Source organism: Chiloscyllium plagiosum, unplaced genomic scaffold (genome assembly GCF_037043375.1).
Source record: "Chiloscyllium plagiosum isolate Xiang-an unplaced genomic scaffold, Cpla_swu_hap1 HiC_scaffold_44, whole genome shotgun sequence".
NCBI lineage: Eukaryota > Metazoa > Chordata > Chondrichthyes > Orectolobiformes > Hemiscylliidae > Chiloscyllium > Chiloscyllium plagiosum.
This window is the reverse complement of record NW_028270182.1, coordinates 34,183,766-34,203,764: the sequence shown is the minus strand read 5'-3', so window position 1 is coordinate 34,203,764 and position 19,999 is coordinate 34,183,766.

Genomic DNA, 19,999 nt, shown 5'->3' with positions numbered 1-19,999 from the left:
CAGCAACGTCACCCTGACCCACTCACACTCATTCCATCACAGCCACACTGACCCCTTCAAACCCACTCCATCACCATCACCATGACCCCGTCAACTCACTCCATCACCATCACCCTGACACAATCACACTCACTCCATCACCATCACTCTAACCCCCTCACACTCGCACCATCACCGTCACCCTGAACCCCTCACACTCACTCCATCACCATCACCCTGACACAATCACACTCACTCCATCACCATCACTCTAACCCCCTCACACTCACTCCATCACCGTCACCCTGGTCCCCTCACACTCACTCCATCACCGCCACACTGATCCCCTCACACGCACTCCATCACCGTCACACTGACCCACTCACACTCACTCCATCACCGTCACCATGAACCCTTCACACTCACTCCATCACAGTCATGCTGACCCCTTCACACTCACTCCATCACCGTTACACTGTCCCAGTCACACTCACTCCATCACTGTCAGGTTGACCCCCTCACATTCACTCCATCACCGTCACCCTGACCCACACACACTCACGCCATCATCGTCACCCTGGCACTCTCACACTCACTCCATCAACGTCACCCTGACCCTCTCACACTCATTCCATCACAGCCACACTGACACCTTCAATCTCACTTCATCACCGTCACCATGACCCCCTCAACTCACTCCATCACCATCACCCTGACACAATCAGACTCACTCCATCACCATCACTCTAACCCCCTCACACTCGCATCATCACCGTCACCCTGACCCCCTCACACTCACTCCATCACCATCACCCTGACACAATCACACTCACTCCAGCACCATCACTCTAAACCCCTCACACTCACTCCATCACAGTCACCCTGGTCCCCTCACACTCACTCAAACACCATCATCCAGATCTTCAGACACTCACTCCATCACCGTCACCCTGGTCCCCTCACACTCACTCCATCACCGTCACGCTGAACCCCTCACACTCACTCCATCACCGTCACTCTGACCCCCTCACACTCGCTCCATCACCCTCACACTGACCCCGTCAGATGCACGACATCACCGTCACCTTGACCCGTTCACACTCACTCCATCACCATCACACTGACCCCGACACACTCACTCCATTACCATCACAGTGGCTCCCACACACTCACTCCATCACCTCACAGTGACTCAATCACAGTGACTCCAACACCGTCATCCAGACCCCCTCACACTCACTCCATTACCATCACTCTGACCCGCTCACATTCACTCCATCACAATCAGACTGACCCTCTTACATTCACTCCATCACCATCACCTTGATCCCCTCACACTCACTCCATCACTTTCAAACTGACCCCCTCAAACTCGCCCCATCACCCTCAGCCTGACCCTCTCACACTCACTCCATCACCATCAACCTGACACAATCACACTCACTCCATCACCATCACTCTGACCCACTCACACTCACTCCATCACCGTCACCCTGACCCCCTCACACTCATTCCATCAGAGCCACACTGACCCCTTCACACTTACTTCATCACCGTCACCATGACCCCCTCAACTCACTCCATCACTGTCACACTGACCCTCTTACCTTCATTCCATCACAATCATTCTGAACCCCTCACACTCATTCTATCACTGTTACACTGACCCCTTCACACTCACTCCATGTTCGTCACCCTGGCACCCTCACACTCATACCATCACTGTCACCCTGACCGTCTCACACTCACTCCATCTCTGTCACACTGACCCCCACACACTCAATCCACCACTGTCACCCTGACCACCTCATACTCACTCCATCACCATCGCTCTGACCCCCTCACACTCACTCCATTACCATCAGACTGACCCTCTTACATTCATTCCATCACCATCACCTTGACCCCCTCACACTCACTCCATCACTTTCACCCTGACATACTCACACTCACTCCATCACCATCACTCTGACCCCCTCACACTCACTCCATCACCATCACCCTGACACACTCATTCCATCACCATCATTCTGACCTCCTCACACTCACTCCATCACCGTCACCCTGACCCCCTCACACACACTCCATCACCATCATGCAGATCTTCTCACACTCACTCCATCACCGTCACCCTGGCCCCTCACACTCACTCAATTACCGTCACGCTGAACCCCTCACACTCATGCCATCAACGTCACCCTGGCACTCTCACACTCATTCCATCACAGCCACACTGACCCCTTCAATCTCACTTCATCACCGTCACCATGACCCCCTCAACTCACTCCATCACCATCACCCTGACACAATCACACTCACTCCATCACCATCACTCTAACACCCTCACACTCACTCCATCACCATCACCCTGACACAATCACACTCACTCCATCACCATCACTCTAACCCCCTCACACTCACTCCATCACTTTCACATTGACCCCCTCATACTCTCCCCATCGCCGTCACCCTGACCCTCTCACACTCACTCCATCACCATCAATCTGACACACTCACACTCACTCCATCACCATCACTCTGAACCCCTCACACTCACTCCATCACCGTCACCCTGACCCCCTCACACTCACTCCATCACCATCATGCAGATCTTCTCACACTCACGCCATCACCGTCATACTGACACACTCACTTGATCACCGTCACCGTGACTCCCTCACACTCACTCCATCATCGTCACCCTGACACTATCACACTCACTCCATCAACGTCACCCTGACCCTCTCACACTCACTCCATCACCGACACCGTGACCCACTCACACTCATTCCATCACAGCCACACTGACCCCTTCACACTTACTTCATCACCGTCACCATGACCCCCTCAACTCACTCCATCACTGTCACACTGATCCTCTTCCTCACACTCCACCACTGTCACACTAACCCTCTTACATTCATTCCATCACAATCATTCTGACCCCCTCACACTCATTCTATCACTGTTACACGGAACTCTCACACTCACTCCATGATCGTCACCCTGACACCCTCACACTCATACCATCACTGTCACCCTGACCCCCCCACACTCACTCCATCTCTGTCACACTGACCCCCACACACTGAATCCACCACTGTCACCCTGACCACCTCATACTCACTCCATCACCATCACTCTGACCCCCTCACACTCACTCCATCACCATCATACTGACCCTCTTACATTCATTCCATCACCATCACCGTGGCCCCCTCACACTCACTCCATCACATTCACCCTGACATACTCACACTCACTCCATCACCATCACTCTGACCCCCTCACACTCACTCCATCACCATCATCCTGACATAATCACTCCATCACCATCACTCTGACCCGCTCACACTCACTCCATCACCGTCACCCTGACCCCCTCACACACACTCCATCACCATCATGCAGATCTTATCACACTCACTCCATCACCGTCACCGTGGCCCCTCACACTCACTCAATTACTGTCACGCTGAACCCCTCACACTCACTCCATCACCGTCACCCTGACCCACACACACTCATGCCATCAACGTCACCCTGGCACTCTCACACTCACTCCATCGACGTCACCCTGACCCTCTCACACTCATTCCATCACAGCCACACTGACCCCTTCAAACTCACTTCATCACCGTCACCATGACCCCCTCAACTCACTCCATCACCATCACCCTGACACAATCAGACTCACTCCATCACCATCACTCTAACCCCCTCACACGCGCACCATCGCCGTGACCCTGACCCCCTCACACTCACTCCATCAACGTCACCCTGACCCTCTCACACTCACTCCATCACCGACACCGTGACCCACTCACACTCATTCCATCACAGCCACACTGACCCCTTCACACTTACTTCATCACCGTCACCATGACCCCCTCAACTCACTCCATCACTGTCACACTGACCCTCTGCCACTCACTCCATCACTGTCACACTAACCCTCTTACATTCATTCCATCACAATCATTCTGAACCCCTCACACTCATTCTATCACTGTTACACGGAACTTTCACACTCACTCCATGATCGTCACCCTGACACCCTCACACTCATACCATCACTGTCACCCTGACCCCCTCACACTAACTCCATCTCTGTCACACTGACCCCCACACACTCAATCCACTACTGTCACCCTGACCACCTCATACTCACTCCATCACCATCACTCTGACCCCCTCACACTCACTCCATCACCATCATACTGACCCTCTTACATTCATTCCATCACCATCAACTTGACCCCCTCACACTCACATCATCACTTTCACCCTGACATACTCACACTCACTCCATCACCATCACTCTGACCCCCTCACACTCACTCCATCACCGTCACCCTGACCCCCTCACATACACTCTCCATCACCATCATGCACATCTTCTCACACTCACTCCATCACCGTCACCCTGGCCCCTCACACTCACTCAATTACCGTCACGCTGAACCCCTCACAATCACTCCATCACCGTCATCATAACCCACACACACTCACACCATCACCGTCACCCTGACACGCTCACACTCACTTGATCACCGTCACCTTGACCCCCTCACACACACTCCATCATCGTCACCCTGACCCTCTCACACTCACTCCATCACCGTTACGGTGACCCACTCACACTCATTCCATCAAAGCCACACTGACCCCTTCACGCTCACTCCATCACCATCACCCTGAACCACACACACACACGCCATCATCGTCACCCTGACACTCTCACACTCACTCCATCAACGTTACGCTGACCCTCTCACACTCACTCCATCATCGTCACCGTGAACCGCTCCATCACAGCCACACTGACCCCTTCACACTCACTTCATCGCCCTCACCATGACCCCCTCAACTCACTCCATCACTGTCACACTGACCCACTTCCACTCACTCCATCACTGTCACACTAACCCTCATACATTCACTCCATCACCATCACCCTGACACCCTCACACTCACTCCATCACTGTTACACGGAACCCTCACACTCACTCCATGATGGTCACACTGACACCCTCACACTCATTCCATCACTGTCACCCTGACCCCCTCGCACTCACTCCATCAATGTCACACTGACCCCCGCACACTCAATCCACCACTGTCACACTGACCACATCATACTCACACCATCTCCGTCACACTGACCCCCTCACATACACTCCATCACCGTCACCGTGAGCCCCTCACATTCACTCCATCACCGTCATCCTGATCTTCTCACACTCACTCCATCAGCGTCACCCTGATAACCTCACACTCAATCCATCACCATCACCCTGACCAACTCACACTCACTCCATCACCGTCACCCTGACACACATGCACTCACTCCATCACCGTCACCGTGACACCCTCAAACTCATTTTGTTGCAGTCACCTTGACCCCCTCACACACACTGCATCATCGTCACCCTGACACTCTCACACTCACTCCATCAACGTCACCCTGACCCTCTCACACTCACTCCATCACCGTCACCCTGACCCCCTCACACTCACTCCATCACCATCACCCTGACACAATCACACTCACTCCATCACCATCACTCTAACCCCCTCACACTCACTCCATCACTTTCACATTGACCCCCTCATACTCGCCCCATCACCGTCACCCTGACCCTCTCACACTCACTCCATCACCATCAACCTGACACACTCACACTCACTCCATCACCATCAACCTGACACAATCACACTCACTCCATCACCATCACTCTAACCCCCTCACACTCACTCCATCACTTTCACATTGACCCCCTCATACTCGCCCCATCACCGTCACCCTGACCCTCTCACACTCACTCCATCACCATCAACCTGACACACTCACACTCACTCCATCACCGTCACCCTGACACACATGCACTCACTCCATCACCGTCACCGTGACACCCTCAAACTCATTTTGTTGCAGTCACCTTGACCCCCTCACACACACTGCATCATCGTCACCCTGACACTCTCACACTCACTCCATCAACGTCACCCTGACCCTCTCACACTCACTCCATCACCGTCACCCTGACCCCCTCACACTCACTCCATCACCATCACCCTGACACAATCACACTCACTCCATCACCATCACTCTAACCCCCTCACACTCACTCCATCACTTTCACATTGACCCCCTCATACTCGCCCCATCACCGTCACCCTGACCCTCTCACACTCACTCCATCACCATCAACCTGACACACTCACACTCACTCCATCACCATCACCCTGACACAATCACACTCACTCCATCACCATCACTCTAACCCCCTCACACTCACTCCATCACCGTCACGCTGACCCACTCTCACTAACTCAAACACCATCATCCAGATCTTCTCACATTCACTCCATCACCGTCACCCTGGTCCCCTCACACTCACTCCATCACCGCCACAATGGTCCCCTCACACGCACTCCATCACCGCCACACTGACCCACTCACACTCACTCCATCACCGTCACCATGAACCCTTCACACTCACTCCATCACAGTCATGCTGACCCCTTCACACTCACTCCATCACCGTTACACTGTCCCAGTCACACTCACTCCATCACTGTCAGGTTGACCCCCTCACATTCACTCCATCACCGTCACCCTGACCCACACACACTCACGCCATCATCGTCACCCTGGCACTCTCACACTCACTCCATCAACGTCACCCTGACCCTCTCACACTCATTCCATCACAGCCACACTGACACCTTCAATCTCACTTCATCACCGTCACCATGACCCCCTCAACTCACTCCATCACCATCACCCTGACACAATCAGACTCACTCCATCACCATCACTCTAACCCCCTCACACTCGCATCATCACCGTCACCCTGACCCCCTCACACTCACTCCATCACCATCACCCTGACACAATCACACTCACTCCATCACCATCACTCTAAACCCCTCACACTCACTCCATCACAGTCACCCTGGTCCCCTCACACTCACTCAAACACCATCATCCAGATCTTCTCACACTCACTCCATCACCGTCACCCTGGTCCCCTCACACTCACTCCATCACCGTCACGCTGAACCCCTCACACTCACTCCATCACCGTCACTCTGACCCCCTCACACTCGCTCCATCACCCTCACACTGACCCCGTCAGATGCACGACATCACCGTCACCTTGACCCGTTCACACTCACTCCATCACCATCACACTGACCCCGACACACTCACTCCATTACCATCACAGTGGCTCCCACACACTCACTCCATCACCTCACAGTGACTCAATCACAGTGACTCCAACACCGTCATCCTGACCCCCTCACACTCACTCCATCACCATCACTCTGACCCCCTCACATTCACTCCATCACCATCAGACTGCCCCTCTTACATTCACTCCATCACCATCACCTTGATCCCCTCACACTCACTCCATCACTTTCAAACTGACCCCCTCAAACTCGCCCCATCACCCTCAGCCTGACCCTCTCACACTCACTCCATCACCATCAACCTGACACAATCACACTCACTCCATCACCATCACTCTGACCCACTCACACTCACTCCATCACCGTCACCCTGACCCCCTCACACTCATTCCATCACAGCCACACTGACCCCTTCACACTTACTTCATCACCGTCAACATGACCCCCTCAACTCACTCCATCACTGTCACACTGACCCTCTTACCTTCATTCCATCACAATCATTCTGAACCCCTCACACTCATTCTATCACTGTTACACTGACCCCTTCACACTCACTCCATGTTCGTCACCCTGGCACCCTCACACTCATACCACCACTGTCACCCTGACCGTCTCACACTCACTCCATCTCTGTCACACTGACCCCCACACACTCAATCCACCACTGTCACCCTGACCACCTCATACTCACTCCATCACCATCGCTCTGACCCCCTCACACTCACTCCATTACCATCAGACTGACCCTCTTACATTCATTCCATCACCATCACCTTGACCCCCTCACACTCACTCCATCACTTTCACCCTGACATACTCACACTCACTCCATCACCATCACTCTGACCCCCTCACACTCACTCCATCACCATCACCCTTACACACTCACTCCATCACCATCATTCTGACCTCCTCACACTCACTCCATCACCGTCACCCTGACCCCCTCACACACACTCCATCACCATCATGCAGATCTTCTCACACTCACTCCATCACCGTCACACTGGCCCCTCACACTCACTCAATTATCGTCACGCTGAACCCCTCACACTCATGCCATCAACGTCACCCTGGCACTCTCACACTCATTCCATCACAGCCACACTGACCCCTTCAATCTCACTTCATCACCGTCACCATGACCCCCTCAACTCACTCCATCACCATCACCCTGACACAATCACACTCACTCCATCACCATCACTCTAACACCCTCACACTCGCACCATCACCGTCACCCTGACCCCCTCACACTCACTCCATCACCATCACCCTGACACAATCACACTCACTCCATCACCATCACTCTAACCCCCTCACACTCACTCCATCACTTTCACATTGACCCCCTCATACTCGCCCCATCACCGTCACCCTGACCCTCTCACACTCACTCCATCACCATCAACCTGACACACTCACACTCACTCCATCACCATCACTCTGACCCCCTCACACTCACTCCATCACCGTCACCCTGACCCCCTCACACTCACTCCATCACCATCATCAAGATCTTCTCACACTCACGCCATCACCGTCATACTGACACACTCACTTGATCACCGTCACCGTGACTCCCTCACACTAACTCCATCATCGTCACCCTGACACTATCACACTCACTCCATCAACGTCACCCTGACCCTCTCACACTCACTCCATCACCGACACCGTGACCCACTCACACTCATTCCATCACAGCCACACTGACCCCTTCACACTTACTTCATCACCGTCACCATGACCCCCTCAACTCACTCCATCACTGTCACACTGATCCTCTTCCTCACACTCCACCACTGTCACACTAACCCTCTTACATTCATTCCATCACAATCATTCTGACACCCTCACACTCATTCTATCACTGTTACACGGAACTCTCACACTCACTCCATGATCGTCACCCTGACACCCTCACACTCATACCATCACTGTCACCCTGACCCCCCCACACTCACTCCATCTCTGTCACACTGACCCCCACACACTGAATCCACCACTGTCACCCTGACCACCTCATACTCACTCCATCACCATCACTCTGACCCCCTCACACTCACTCCATCACCATCAGACTGACCCTCTTACATTCATTCCATCACCATCACCGTGGCCCCCTCACACTCACTCCATCACATTCACCCTGACATACTCACACTCACTCCATCACCATCACTCTGACCCCCTCACACTCACTCCATCACCATCATCCTGACATAATCACTCCATCACCATCACTCTGACCCGCTCACACTCACTCCATCACCGTCACCCTGACCCCCGCACACACACTCCATCACCATCATGCAGATCTTCTCACACTCACTCCATCACCGACACCGTGGCCCCTCACACTCACTCAATTACCGTCACGCTGAACCCCTCACACTCACTCCATCACCGTCACCCTGACCCACACACACTCATGCCATCAACGTCACCCTGGCACTCTCACACTCACTCCATCGACGTCACCCTGACCCTCTCACACTCATTCCATCACAGCCACACTGACCCCTTCAAACTCACTTCATCACCGTCACCATGACCCCCTCAACTCACTCCATCACCATCACCCTGACACAATCAGACTCACTCCATCACCATCACTCTAACCCCCTCACACGCGCACCATCGCCGTCACCCTGACCCCCTCACACTCACTCCATCAACGTCACCCTGACCCTCTCACACTCACTCCATCACCGACACCGTGACCCACTCACACTCATTCCATCACAGCCACACTGACCCCTTCACACTTACTTCATCACCGTCACCATGACCCCCTCAACTCACTCCATCACTGTCACACTGACCCTCTGCCACTCACTCCATCACTGTCACACTAACCCTCTTACATTCAATCGATCACAATCATTCTGACCCCCTCACACTCATTCTATCACTGTTACACGGAACTTTCACACTCACTCCATGATCGTCACCCTGACACCCTCACACTCATACCATCACTGTCACCCTGACCCCCTCACACTAACTCCATCTCTGTCACACTGACCCCCACACACTCAATCCACCACTGTCACCCTGACCACCTCATACTCACTCCATCACCATCACTCTGACCCCCTCACACTCACTCCATCACCATCATACTGACCCTCTTACATTCATTCCATCACCATCAACTTGACCCCCTCACACTCACATCATCACTTTCACCCTGACATACTCACACTCACTCCATCACCATCACTCTGACCCCCTCACACTCACTCCATCACCGTCACCCTGACCCCCTCACATACACTCTCCATCACCATCATGCACATCTTCTCACACTCACTCCATCACCGTCACCCTGGCCCCTCACACTCACTCAATTACCGTCACGCTGAACCCCTCACACTCACTCCATCACCGTCATCATAACCCACACACACTCACACCATCACCGTCACCCTGACACACTCACACTCACTTGATCACCGTCACCTTGACCCCCTCACACACACTCCATCATCGTCACCCTGACCCTCTCACACTCACTCCATCACCGTTACGGTGACCCACTCACACTCATTCCATCACAGCCACACTGACCCCTTCACGCTCACTCCATCACCGTCACCCTGAACCACACACACACACGCCATCATCGTCACCCTGACACTCTCACACTCACTCCATCAACGTTACGCTGACCCTCTCACACTCACTCCATCATCGTCACCGTGAACCGCTCCATCACAGCCACACTGACAACTTCACACTCACTTCATCGCCCTCACCATGACCCCCTCAACTCACTCCATCACTGTCACACTAACCCTCATACATTCACTCCATCACCATCACCCTGACACCCTCACACTCACTCCATCACTGTTACACGGAACCCTCACACTCACTCCATGATGGTCACACTGACACCCTCACACTCATTCCATCACTGTCACCCTGACCCCCTCACACTCACTCCATCAATATCACACTGACCCCCGCACACTCAATCCACCACTGTCACACTGACCACCTCATACTCACTCCATCTCCGTCACACTGACCCCCTCACATACACTCCATCACCGTCACCGTGAGCCCCTCACATTCACTCCATCACCGTCTTCCTGATCTTCTCACACTCACTCCATCAGCGTCACCCTGATAACCTCACACTCAATCCAACACCGTCACCCTGACCAACTCACACTCACTCCATCACCGTCACCCTGACACACATACACTCACTCCATCACCGTCACCGTGACACCCTCAAACTTATGTTGTTGCAGTCACCTTGACCCCCTCACACACACTGCATCATCGTCACCCTGACACTCTCACACTCACTCCATCAACGTCACCCTGACCCTCTCACACTCACTCCATCATCGTCACCGTGACCCGCTCACACTCATTCCATCACAGCCACACTGACACCTACAAACTCACTTCATCACCGTCACCATGACCCCCTCAACTCACTCCATCACCATCACCCTGACACAATCACACTCACTCCATCACCATCACTCTAACCCCCTCACACACGCACCATCACCGTCACCCTGACCCCCTCACACTCACTCCATCACCATCACCCTGACACAATCACACTCACTCCATCACCATCACTCTAACCCTCTCACACTCACTCCATCACCGTCACGCTGACCCACTCCCACGAACTCAAACACCATCATCCAGATCTTCTCACACTCACTCCAACACCGTCACCCTGGTCCCCTCACACTCACTCCATCAGCGCCACACTGATCCCCTCACACGCACTCCATCACCGTCACCCTGACCCACTCACACTCACTCCATCACCGTCACCGTGAACACTTCACACGCACTCTATCACAGTCATGCTGACCCCTTCACACTCACTCCATCACCGTCACACTGTCCCAGTCACACTCACTCCATCACTGTCAGGTTGACCCCCTCACATTCACTCCATCACCGTCACCCTGGTCCCCTCACACTCACTCCATCACCGCCACACTGATCCCCTCACACGCACTCCATCACCGTCACCCTGACCCACTCACGCTCACTCCATCACCGTCACCGTGAAACCTTCACACGCACTCCATCACAGTCATGCTGACCCCTTCACACTCACTCCATCACCGTCACACTGTCCCAGTCACACTCACTCCATCACTGTCAGGTTGACCCTCTCATACTCATTCCATCACAGCCACACTGACCCCTTCAATCTCACTTCATCACCATCACCATGACCCCCTCAACTCACTCCATCACCATCACCCTGACACAATCACACTCACTCCATCACCATCACTCTAACCCCCTCACACTCGCACCATCACCGTCACCCTGATCCCCTCAAACTCACTCCATCACCATCACCCTGACACAATCACACTCACACCATCACCATCACTCTAACCCCCTCACACTCACTCCATCACTGTCACCCTGACCACCTCACACTCACTCAAACACCATCTTCCAGATCGTCTCACACTCACTCCATCACCGTCACCCTGGTCCCCTCACACTCACTCCATCACCGTCACCCTGGTCCCCTCACACTCACTCCATCACCGTCACACTGACCCCGTCAGATGCACTACATCACCGTCACCTTGACCCATTCACACTCACTCCATCACCATCACACTGACCCCGACACACTCACTCCATTACCATCACACTGGCTCCCACACACTCACTCCATCACCTCACAGTGACTCAATCACAGTGACTCCAACACCGTCATCCTGGCCCCCTCACACTCACTCCATCACCATCACTCTGACGCCATCACACACACTCCATCACCATCAATCTGACCGTCTTACATTCACTCCATCACCATCACCTTGACCCGCTCACACTCACTCCATCACTTTCACCCTGACCCCCTCAAACTCGCCCCATCACCCTCAGCCTGACACTCTCACACTCACTCCATCACCATCACTCTGATCCCCTCACACTCACTCCATCACCGTCACCCTGACCCCGTCACACTCACTCCATCACCATCATGCAGATCTTCTCACACTCACGCCATCACCGTCACCCTAACCCTCTTACATTCATTCCATCACCATCAGCTTGACCCCCTCACACTCACATCATCACTTTCACCCTGACATACTCACACTCACTCCATCACCATCACTCTGACCCCCTCACACTCACTCCATCACCGTCACCCTCACCCCCTCACACACACTCCATCACCATCATGCAGATCTTCTCACACTCACGCCATCACCGTCACCCTAACACACTCACACTCACTTGATCACCGTCACCGTGACCCCCTCACACTCACTCCATCATCGTCACCCTGACACTCTCACACTCACTCCATCACCGTCACCCTGACACTCTCACACTCACTCCATCACCGACACCGTGACCCACTCACACTCATTCCATCACAGCCACAGTGACCCCTTCACACTTACTTCATCACCGTCACCATGACCCCCTCAACTCACTCCGTCACTGTCACACTGACCCTCTTCCACTCACTCCATCACTGTCACACTAACCCTCTTACATTCATTCCATCACAATCATTCTGACCCCCTCACACTCATTCTATCACTGTTACACGGAACTCTCACACTCACTCCATGATCGTCACCCTGACACCCTCACACTCATACCATCAATGTCACCCTGACCCCCTCACACTCACTCCATCTCTGTCACACTGACCCCCACACACTCAATCCACCACTGTCACCCTGACCACCTCATACTCACTCCATCACCATCTCTCTGACCCCCTCACACTCACTCCATCACCATCAGACTGACCCTCTTACATTCATTCCATCGCCATCACCTTGACCCCCTCACACTCATTCCATCACTTTCACCTGACATACTCACACTCACTCCATCACCATCACTCTGACCCCCTCACACTCACTCCATCACCGTCACCCTGGTCCCCTCACACTCTCTCAATTACCGTCACGCTGAACCCCTCACACTCACTCCATCACCGTCACCATGACCCACACACACTCACGCCATCACCGTCACCCTGACACACTCACACTCACTTGATCACCGTCACCTTGACTCCCTCACACTCACTCCATCACCATCACCGTGACCCACTCACACTCATTCCATCACAGCCACACTGACCCCTTCACACTCACTCCATCCCCGTCACCCTGAACCACACACACTCACTCCATCACTGTCACCCTGAACCACACACACGCACGCCATTATCATCACCCTGACACTCTCACACTCACTCCATCAACGTTACCCTGACCCTCTCACATTCACTCCATCATCGTCACCGTGACCCGCTCCATCACAGCCACACTGACCCCTTCACACTCACTTCATCGCCCTCACCATGACCCCCTCAACTCACTCCATCACTGTCACACTGACCCTCTTACACTCACTCCATCACTTTCACACTAACCCTCATACATTCACTCCATCACCATCACCCTGACACCCTTACACTCACTCCATCACTGTTACAGGGAACACTCAAACTCACTCAATGATGGTCACACTGACACCCTCACACTCATTCCATCACTGTCACCCTGACCCCCTCACACTCACTCCATCAATGTCAAAATGACCCCCGCACACTCAATCCACCACTGTCACCCTGACCACCTCATACTCACTCCATCTCCGTCACACTGACGCCCTCACACACACTCCATCACCGTCACCGTGAGCCCCTCACATTCACTCCATCACCGTCATCCTGATCTTCTCACACTCACTCCATCAGCGTCACCCTGATAACCTCACACTCAATCCATCACCGTCACCCTGACCAACTCATACTCACTCCATCACCGTCACCCTGACACACATACACTCACTCCATCACCGTCACCGTGACACCCTCAAACTCATTTTGTTGCAGTCACCTTGACCCCCTCACACTCACTCCATGATGGTCACACTGACATCCTCACACTCACTCCATCAACGTCACCCTGACCCTCGCACACTCACTCCATCATCGTCACCGTGACCCGCTCACACTCATTCCATCACAGCCACACTGACACCTTCAAACTCACTTCATCACCGTCACCATGACACCCTCAACTCACTCCATCACCATCACCGTGACACAATCACACTCACTACATCAACGTCACCCTGACACGCTCACACCCACTCCATCACCGACACCGTGACACATTCACAGTCATTCCATCACATCCACACTGACCCCTTCACACTTACTTCATCACCGTCACCATGACCCCCTCAACTCACTCCGTCACTGTCACACTGACCCTCTTCCACTCACTCCATCACTGTCACACTAACCCTCTTACATTCATTCCATCACAATCATTCTGACCCCCTCACACTCATTCTATCACTGTTACACGGAACACTCACACTCACTCCATGATCGTCACCCTGACACCATCACAATCATACCATCACTGTCACTCTGACCCACTCACACTCACTCCATCTCTGCCACACTGACCCCCACACACTCAATCCACCACTGTCACCCTGACCACCACATACTCACTCCATCACCAGCACTCTGACCCCCTCACACTCACTCCATCACCATCATCCTGACACAATCACACTCACTCCATCACCATCACTCTAACCCCCTCACACTCGCACCATCACCGTCACCCTGACCCCCTCACACTCACTCCATCACCATCACCCTGACACAATCACACTTACTCCATCACCATCACTCTAACCCCCTCACACTCACTCCATCACCGTCACCCTGACCCACTCCCACTCACTCAATCACCAGCATCCCGATCTTCTCACACTCACACCATCACCGTCACCCTGGTCCCCTCACGCTCACTCCATCACCGTCACGCGGAACCCCTCACACTCACTCCATCACCATCACCCTGACCCACACACACTCACGCCATCACCGTCACCCTGACCCTCTCGCAGTCACTTGATCACCGTCACCGTGAACCCCTCACACTCACTCCATCATCGTCACTCTGATCCCCTCACACTCACTCCATCACCGCCACACTGAACACCTCACACGCACTCCATCATCATCACCCTGACCCCATGGCACTCATTCCTTCCCCATCACGCTGACCAACTCACACTCACTCCATCACCGTCACCCTGACACTCTCACACTCACTCCATCAACGTCACCCTGACCCTCTCACACTCACTCCATCATCGTCACCGTGACCCGCTCACACTCATTCCATCACAGCCACACTGACTCCTTCACACTCACTTCATCACCCTCACCATGACCCCCTCAACTCACTCCATCACTGTCACACTGACCCTCTTACACTCAGTCCATCACTGTCACACGAACCCTCTTACATTTACTCCATCACCATCATCCTGACCCCCTCCCACTCACTCCATCACTATTACACGGAACCCTCACACTCACTCCATGATGGTCACACTGACATCCTCACACTCAATCCACCACTGTCACCCTGACCACCTCATACTCACTCCATCTCCGTCACACTAACCCCCTCACACACACTCCATCACCGTCACCCTGAGCCCCTCACATTCACTCCATCACCGTCACCCTGATCTTCTCACACTCACTCCATCACCGTCACCCTGACACACATACACTCACTCCATCACCATCACCCGGACAGCCTCACACTCATTCTGTTGCAGTCACACTGACCCCTTCACACTCACTTCATCACCGTCACCATGACCTCCACACACTCATTCTATCACTGTCACCCTGAATCCCCTCACACGCAATCCATCAGCGTCACCCTGATCCCCTCACTCTCACTCCATCACCGCCACACTGATCACCTAACACATACTCCTTCACCGTCACCCTGACCCCCTCACACTCATTCCTTCCCCATCACGCTGACCCACTCACACTCACTCCATCACCCGTCACACTGTCTCAGTCACACTCACTCCATCACCGTCAGGCTGACCCCCTCACATTCACTCCATCACAGTCACCCTGACCCCACGACACTCGCTCCATCACCGTCACCATGAACCCTTCACACTCACTCCATCACAGTCTTGCTGACCCCTTCACACTCACTCCATCACCGTTACACTCTCCCAGTCACACTCACTCCATCACCGGCAGGCTGACCCCCTCACATTCACTCCATCACCGTCACCCGGAACCACACACACTCACGCCATCATCGTCACACTGGCACTCTCACACTCACTCCATCAACGTCACCCTGACCCTCTCCCTCACTCCATCATCGTCACTGTGACCCGCTCACACTCATTCCAACACAGTCACACTGACCCTTTCAAACTCATTTCATCACCGTCACCATGACTCCCTCAACTCACTCCATCACTGTCACACTGACCCTCTTACACACAATCCATCACTGTCACACTAACCCTCTGACATTCACTCCATCACCATCACCCTGACCCCCTCACACTCACTCCATCACTGTTACACGGAACTCTCACACTCACTCCATCACCATCACCCTGACCCACACACACTCACGCCATCACCGTCACCCTGACCCTCTCGCAGTCACTTGATCACCGTCACCGTGAACCCCTCACACTCACTCCATCATCGTCACTCTGATCCCCTCACACTCACTCCATCACCGCCACACTGAACACCTCACACGCACTCCATCATCATCACCCTGACCCCATGGCACTCATTCCTTCCCCATCACGCTGACCAACTCACACTCACTCCATCACCGTCACCCTGAACCACACACACTCACTCCATCATCGTCACCCTGACACTCTCACACTCACTCCATCAACGTCACCCTGACCCTCTCACACTCACTCCATCATCGTCACCGTGACCCGCTCACACTCATTCCATCACAGCCACACTGACTCCTTCACACTCACTTCATCACCCTCACCATGACCCCCTCAACTCACTCCATCACTGTCACACTGACCCTCTTACACTCAGTCCATCACTGTCACACGAACCCTCTTACATTTACTCCATCACCATCATCCTGACCCCCTCCCACTCACTCCATCACTATTACACGGAACCCTCACACTCACTCCATGATGGTCACACTGACATCCTCACACTCAATCCACCACTGTCACCCTGACCACCTCATACTCACTCCATCTCCGTCACACTAACCCCCTCACACACACTCCATCACCGTCACCCTGAGCCCCTCACATTCACTCCATCACCGTCACCCTGATCTTCTCACACTCACTCCATCACCGTCACCCTGACACACATACACTCACTCCATCACCATCACCCGGACAGCCTCACACTCATTCTGTTGCAGTCACACTGACCCCTTCACACTCACTTCATCACCGTCACCATGACCTCCACACACTCATTCTATCACTGTCACCCTGAATCCCCTCACACGCAATCCATCAGCGTCACCCTGATCCCCTCACTCTCACTCCATCACCGCCACACTGATCACCTAACACATACTCCTTCACCGTCACCCTGACCCCCTCACACTCATTCCTTCCCCATCACGCTGACCCACTCACACTCACTCCATCACCCGTCACACTGTCTCAGTCACACTCACTCCATCACCGTCAGGCTGACCCCCTCACATTCACTCCATCACAGTCACCCTGACCCCACGACACTCGCTCCATCACCGTCACCATGAACCCTTCACACTCACTCCATCACAGTCTTGCTGACCCCTTCACACTCACTCCATCACCGTTACACTCTCCCAGTCACACTCACTCCATCACCGGCAGGCTGACCCCCTCACATTCACTCCATCACCGTCACCCGGAACCACACACACTCACGCCATCATCGTCACACTGGCACTCTCACACTCACTCCATCAACGTCACCCTGACCCTCTCCCTCACTCCATCATCGTCACTGTGACCCGCTCACACTCATTCCAACACAGTCACACTGACCCTTTCAAACTCATTTCATCACCGTCACCATGACTCCCTCAACTCACTCCATCACTGTCACACTGACCCTCTTACACACAATCCATCACTGTCACACTAACCCTCTTACATTCACTCCATCACCATCACCCTGACCCCCTCACACTCACTCCATCACTGTTACACGGAACTCTCACACTCACTCCATGATGGTCACACTGACACCCTCACACTCATTCCATCACTGTCAGCCTGACCCCCTTACACTCACTCCATCAATGTCACACTGACCCCCGCACACTCAATCCACCACTGTCACCCTGACCACTTCATACTCACTCCATCTCCGTCACACTGACCCCCTCACACACACTCCATCACCGTCATCCTGATCTTCTCACATTTACTCCATCAGCGTCACCCTGACAACATCACACTCAATCCATCACCGTCACCCTGACCAATTCACACTCACTCCATCACCGTCACGCTGAACCCCTCACACTCACTCCATCACCGTCACCCTGACCCACACACAATCACTCCATCACCGTCACCCTGTTCTTCTCACACTCTCTCCATCACCCTCACCCTGAAACCCTCAAACTCACTCCATGATTGTCACCCTGACCCCCTGACATTCATTCCTTCCCCATCACACTGACCCACTCACACTCACTCCATCACCGTCACACTGTCCCAGTCACACTCACTCCATTACCGTCAGGCTGACCCCCTCACATTCACTCCATCACCGTCACCCTGACCCCACGACATTCGCTCCATCACCGTCACCATGAACCCTTCACACTCACTGCATCACAGTCATACTGACCCCTTCACACTCACTCCATCACCGTCACATTGTCCCAATCACACTCACTCCATCACCGTCAGGCTGACCCCCTCACATTCACTCCATCACTGTCACCCT